The following is a 7,639-nucleotide window of genomic DNA, read 5'->3' on the forward strand; positions in this document are numbered from 1 at the left end:
ATTCTGGGTTAAAAAATGGGAATCAAGTTCAAAATATTGTAATATTAATAACATGTGCAATGTTCCATGATGGGGCAGAGAACATAGACAAATAACTGTGAGGGTCTCACATGCTTCATTAAAAATATAATATTTGAGTTTTATCTGAAATAATGAGCAGAAATTTGCCACAGGAACTAGCAGAGAAGAAAGAAGGGCAAAGCTATCCAAACAGAGGAAACAGCATAGCTGAAAGTGTATTAAATCACAAAATATATTTGGTGAACTAAAAGTAGTTGAGTAGGAAGTTAGAAGATGAAAGGGAATAATAAAAGATGACTTCGTAGGACATGATTTGTTCTGATTTGCAATATCATATTGTCTGGGCCATGACAGAGTTTGGATTTTGTTTGATAAGCATTGTAGAACCATTACAAGTTTTTAAGAACAGTAATTGATCCAATTTATATTTTAGGAAGATCAATCTGACAAGGCAAAGTGGATTATAGGAAGATGAGATAAGATTTAAAGAGAATATTTATGAGGCTTTTAAAATAATTCAGGTGAAAATGCTGAGAACCTGAAAATGCTGAGAACCTGGTAATCCTGTCGGAGGGCGAAAGGAGGGAGTAGACCCAAAGGTATTTAGAACACAAAGTCCACCTATTTGAAGAGGTCGCAAAAGTTGTGTTCATTAACTTGGCATTGTTTAGGATGGGCTAGGAGGCAAATGAGAGGATGTGGCACCTGAATCAAGGAGATGGTCTAGAATGATGTCATTCTTCTGGTTTGGCAATGGTTCCGTTTCACAAGCCATTTACAGGCTCAAGAAGAGTGTTTGCTGATCAGTGATATGTACTGATGTACTGATTGTTCCCACAGACAATGGTCAACTTGTGTACTCCATGCTTTCTAGCCTTTGCATACTCAGAATTACAGGGGTTTACTGGAACTTCAGAAATGAGAGGGGGTAAGTTAGTTTTAGTATAATTAATGCAAATATGGAGACTCAGCAGATCTGAACAATGAGGTCCTTCTTTGAAGGAACGTAGGGTTTATCTTTAGTCCCTACTTTGAAAACTAAGTAAAGTGATATTATCTAGGTTTTACTGCTGAGGAATTAGCTTCTATCTCTGATGGTTCACCTTGTTTCATAGCATGCAACTGAGAGGGATACAGTTCCCCATCCAGCTTGTGGTTGCCATAGCACTAAACCCTAGACAGTGCATCCTAGGTATTTCCCATACTGCTATATTTTTACCTTGTGTTTTTGAAAATGAAAGTAATTATCCCATTCCACCTTCTCAACAAAAGAGCATTTATTAGATCAATAAAAAATTACAGTAAAATAAAATACCCATGCATGATGAAGGTGAAAGTTCTATTGCTCCTCTCATTTAATGGGTTACTTAATTGGCTCTCCTTAGAAACTTCTTTGAGAAGATGAAGAATATGAAATTTTGTATTTACTCAAAGTCCCAGCTTTATTTTTAGAACATGGTTCAGCAAAGGATATCAATATCTTTGTTAATGCCAATGGAATAATACTTCAATTCTGATGACCCAGAAGGAAATTTCTGCAAAATTTCATTTATATGTCCAATACTAGAGATAAAAAATTCTGATGCCCTTAAACACTTTGACTTGAGCAGGCATATGAGCTATTTTCCCTTTTGTTAACAGATATGGAGGTTTTTCATTAGGCTCCACAGAGGCTATAGGCTGTCTGCAACCCAGGAGAGCATTTGGAGAGGGAACAAGGGAATGGTAGCCAGTAAGAGATCACCAAAGTAATAAGGGGAAGGTAAAAAGTGAAAATTCCCAGGGGACATCATAAATGAGGAAGACAAGATTCCAAGAAGGTATGAGGGCTGATGATGGTTTCAGGCTAATAAAAGGAAGAGAGCAAGAATTCACACATCCTCTTAAGTTTTAGCCAACCCCCCCTTACATTCATAATATTTTTTTCTCAAAATCAGGTTTTATAATTATAGTAGACTTTTTGTCTAGCAGGATCAAAAAGTAAAGTGGATCATTGCTAAGGCAAATATTCTCAGTGAGGAAAACATTAGTTTACTAATATGACAAATTGGTCCATGACATTTAAAGAAAATGTGAGAACAGTGGGATTAGTTAACTACATTGAGTTTTAGGTATTTGAAAAATATTGGTGGAAATACCTGACAAAGGGTAGTAGATATAAAGTTCTGAGGCTTAACAGAAACAGAAACTAAGAAGATCATAGAGAAAGAATGTTGATACAAAACCAAGGAAAGAAAAAAATTCAACAATAATTGAGAATTCAATAGTTCGATACCAAAATAATGACTTCATCCCAACATCACCCTATTGGCTAGTACTCTCTTCTGCCACCACCCAACTCAGCTCCTTTCAGTTCTTCTTGTGGATCTGAATACTTTTTCAATATTTCAGGACACTTACTACTGCATCACACAGTAGACATATATCCAAAACAAAGACTATTCCTAACATGATTCCCAAATATCAACCATTACTTGGACTCAGTAATCCTATTCCCTTCTAATAATAGTCCGTATATCATTAACAATGATTGTAGGTATTAGGAAATAATTTAACATTCCGTAACTCATTTACTTTATTTGTAGAACCAGTCTTTATATTCTTATTATAATTCTAATCACCTACGTTTTCCTGAGGAGGTAGAGATTATACCCATTAGCTGAGATTTTTATCTGCGTTGTACTATATAGCTTTGATAGATCTTACCTTTATTTTAATCTTACTTGACCAGTTTGCTGCATTTGGCATTTTGTGCTACTATCTTGTCTTGATATCCACAAGATCTCGTTTTCCTGATTTCTTGATCAATTTGTGGTCTTTTCTTAATAATCTCCTGTGAAAATGTATTCTTTTATTTCAGCCATTCAATATCTGAGTTCATCAAACTTTAATCCTAATTGCTTTTTGTTTATAACTATTTCCTTATACTCTTTTTTCCAGGCAAAAATAAATAAGCATAGAGCATAGTAGGACCGACAGCTACAATTGTACCACTCTAATCCAGAAAAAACACCTAGCCTATATATGAACCATGAAAATCACATCAAAATCAATGTTTCTAAGATGTTTCTAAGATCAAATCTATGACATTCACTTTCCTTACCTAGTCTGTTCCCATGGTCTCTGATCTCTTTGAGTGGCCCCAGTATCCAAGGAGTTATACAAACCAGAAATATAAGAATCTCTGCCCAATGGGCGTGGCTTGGCGATTGAGCATCTACCTAGGATCCAGGAGATCACGGTTCGATTCCTGGTCAGGGCATATGCCTGGGTTGTGGGCTCAATCCCCAGTTGGGGGCATGCAGGAGGCAGCCAATCAATGAGTCTCTCATCATTGATGTTCCTCTCTCTCTCCCCCTCTCCTTTCCTCGCTCTGAAATCAATAAAGATATGTGGTTTTTTTAAAAAAAGGAATCTCTGAAATATCTCTTTTTCATAAAACCTGTATCCAATCCATTTTAATCTCTGTCATTTTAATCTCTTAATCATCTCTTGGAACTATCCTTTTTTTTCATTTTCACTGCCATCAAAGTCCAAATGGTAGCAATGTCTAAACTTTACTATTGTAATAGCCTCTTTTTTTTTTTAATCCTCAACTGAGGATATTTTTTCCATTGTTTTTCAGAGAGAATTGAAAGGGGGAGAGAGAGAGAGAAACATTGACGTGAGAGAGACACATCAATTGGTTGCCTCCCACACTCACCCAAACTGGGGCCAGGGATCAAACCTGCAACCCAGGTACATGCCCTTGACCAGAATAGACCCTGAAACCCTTCAGTTCAAGGGCCGACATTCCAGCCACTGGGCAAAACCAGCTAGGGCTGTAATAGCCTCTTAAGTAGTTTCTCTTATCTATTCTGCCCTCCCCCAATGTATTGCCCACTTTGCAATCAAATTGGAGAGATCAAATTGTTATCTCTCCGAAATCAAATTGTATTTATAAGGCAAATACGATTGTGTCATCATCATCAAAATCTTTCAAAAATCTGTCTTTGCTACTAGCATAAAAATATCAACATGGCATACAAGCTCCTAATTCTTAAACCACGTTTTACAACCTTCCCTCCTTCTCTGCACTCTAATCACATCAACATTCTTTAATTATCTTGAATCGGTCACAAAGCTTTTGTACATATTTTTATCCACATGTCCAAAATGTTAAACCCATAGTTCCAGCTCCTCCCTAAACTCAAACTGACTATAGTAGATCTCAACACAGGTAACACTTTATCAGGAAAGTGTTTCTGAGCTATCAGTCTAGGTGAGATTTCTTTGTTAGGAGCTCTCATAACTCTATTCCTAATTGTTTTTCAGAGAAATTATAACTTTTCATATATTAGTGTGATTGTTTCATTAATGTCTATCTCCCCCCTTGAATTTTAATCTCTCTGAAATTTGGGATCAAGTTTATTTTGCTTAGCATTTTGTGTATCTTCTGATAGAAAATAGTAGGTGCCCTCCTGATTTTTTTTGTTGTCTCTAAAATTAATGCTTAAAGCTACAGTTTGGGTGAGTTATGACATAGGTTCTATAATATCAGATGAGGTTATGTGTTTATATACCAATTATTTATTAACTTATGAGACATATTTTAAATAGCTGCTATAGAAAAGTATGTATGTGGTCAGTATATTTGTTAATAAAGAAATTAATACAAGAATGAATAACATGCAAGATTTATTTATTAGATGAAGGTCCTATTTTCAAGGAGACTCCAATATTACAGGATCTAATTAGGAAGCAATAAAGTGTTCTGGTTACAGGCACAGACTTGGGAATGCATTGAGTTCAATTCCTGACTTTTATACTTAGTGACTAAGCTAATTGCCCCTCTGGACCTCAATTTCCCCATATAGATAATAGGGAGGGATCATGGTAGTATTTTTCTATAAGTAATTTTGATAATTAAATGAGATAATATGCACATAAATCCTTAGGACAGTGGTTTTTGCACAAAGTAAGCAGTGATTTATTATGAGCTATAATTATTAGTGAATATAACCTTGTATGAGCTGAACTGTGTCCCCTTAAAATTTATAAATTGAAGCCCTAACTCTCAGTGTCTCAGAATGTGACTGCATTTAGAAATAGGGCTTTTAAAAAGGTAATTGTGGTAAAATGTAGTCATATGGTGTGGGTCATAACCCAATATGACTAGTGTCCTTATAAGAAGAGGACATTAAGTAAGATCCAGGCAGGCAAAGAGAGACTATGTGAAGATACAGGGAGAAAAGAGTCATCTACAAACTAAGGAGAGAAACTTTAGTAGAAGTCAACTTGGCTGATAATCTCAGACATCTACTTTCAAATGAATTCTACCTGGAAAGACTTCCCAACTCTGAATCCAAGGGGGCATCCTAAGCGCTCAGTCATTTCTAGGTCTTAAGATTTCAATCTATACAACTTAAATCTATAATTACACTTCAGGTCATTTGATTTCAACAGATAGCTCTTTTTCTGATCTGCTAAATGTCAATAATTTTGTAATATAGTTGTCTGTTTCTCCAAGTTGAGTTTACTAGGGCTAAATATGCATGGCTTAAACTGTGCTGCATGCTGGGAAGATTCTTTGTATACACATATACAGGGATATATTTACAAAATGTATACATGGTATGTACATACGGAAGTCTGACATATACATACCATTTTTTTTACATCCAGTTACAGTCACAATTATATTCAGGGAATAATTAACCTGAGTTAATTAATTAGCATAAATTTTAGATATTAGTTGATAATACTAAATTTGGATCAAGAATGCACTTTTTGTATCTTTCTTATAGCCACACAAAAATATATAAAACCTAAAAGTGATTAATGGTTTTTAATATATGATTCATAGTAATACTTTATAAAAAGGCTTGAAAATGTCAGTGTCATTCAAACTAAATTTTTTCCATAAGAGTCCAATTATAATATTTTTTATTTATTATAATCTAGGATTTCATAATCTATATACACTGCAGTCGTTTCTATTGTTCCTCTATCTAAATCAACAAACAGTTGTTAACTGTTAGGCCTGAGTCCTGGGAGCGAGATTAAACACATAAATTGCATGCTAACAATCTGTTTCTCTCTATGCTTTATTTATTTGACTATCAGCTGAGTATGGAGATAACATGTTTACATGTTTTCCAATTTGAGAAATCAGTGACTAGAACTACTTTTATTTTATGGTCAGCTTTGATCATTACTTTCTAAGTTCCTTACAACCCTATTTAGTTGTGTTAGTTGACTCATGAAAAGTTTCCAGTAAAATGCCTGATACCTGAGAGTGCTCAATAAGTGTTAATTACCCAACTAACCTCCTTACATCCCATCTTATTTCCCCAGATTGCTAATTTTAATCTTTTCCCTATTTAATAATAGGACAAAAATCCGTAAGTGCCTTTCTTTACTCTCCTCTAAAATTTTCAAAAACTCCTTTTGTTCTTTGAAGTAATCTATAGAAACAAATAATTTATCAATATTAGTAACTCTGATGAGGATCTTAAGCCCTCGCCTCAGGAACCCACAGTTGTTGGCAGAAGGAGACAGGAAACAAATAATGGCAAAAATACTAGAGCAAAACATGACACTGTTCTCTGACTTGAAAGGTCAGTGAAGTTTCTTTACTTAGAAGTGTGAAGGGAAGTGATATTTATGCTATTTCTCAAGGAAGACAAGGGAGATAAAAAGACATAGCAGGAACATGCAGGGAGAACGTGTTGCAATCCAGACTGTGCAACACGACTCAGATGGAGTCCAGGACGTGTGTCAGGCAGAGGTGGGTGGGGCTGCAGAGGCAGGCCCTGCATCGGGAATGCTGCGCTGCCACACAAGGGAGGTCTGACCTTATCCTACAAGCAGCATGAAAACGTTAAAGGATATTTTTGGATGCAAGCAACGTGATCAGCTTTGGCCTTTAGAAACCTCACTGTAGCTACAGCAGCAGCACGGTGCTTTTAGTCAGTAAGGCCCCTCCAAAGAGAAACAGGGTGGTTTAAGAGCAATGTAACGTGGAGTAAGTTATGTGAGTTAGGACTGATGCAGTACCTCATTTTACTGCTCCTCACATTGGGCAAAGGGAGGACGAGTGTACTAATGAAAACTACTCACCCTATCCCCCTCATAAATGAAAAGATTACACGAAGAGCAATTATGTCAGACTAATGCAATTTGTTCCCATGATGTCATCTATCTGGGCTTCAGTAAGAATTGATTCTGGCCCAGATGGAGATTAGAGTAGCAAGCTGGATTGATAAAATCTAGAACACCACTGAGGGAAAGAACAGGGGATGGAGGAAAGGTTGATTGCTTCTCCTGTTATGGGAGAGGGTGGGGGTGGGTGATCTGCAGATAGCTGGTGTGTTTAATAGCTTTGCCCATAAATACTTGAGTGGTTACCTAATATTTTTCCATATAACAAAAACTCTGTTGGATTTTGCTTGAAACAATAAAAACCCTTATATCTTTAATGCATATACTATAGGCAAAAGTATGATGTAAACAAATGTGAAACTATGTATGAAGGGAGAGAAAACAAGTGATATAAATATAAGAAAAGTAGTTCAGAAGAGTGTCGTGCATTCCTGGGGCCATGAGAGCCTTATTGAGTAAGCACATTAATGAATGA

Source organism: Miniopterus schreibersii (assembly GCF_964146895.1).
Source record: "Miniopterus schreibersii genome assembly, chromosome: 6".
Classification (NCBI taxonomy): Eukaryota; Metazoa; Chordata; class Mammalia; order Chiroptera; family Miniopteridae; genus Miniopterus; species Miniopterus schreibersii.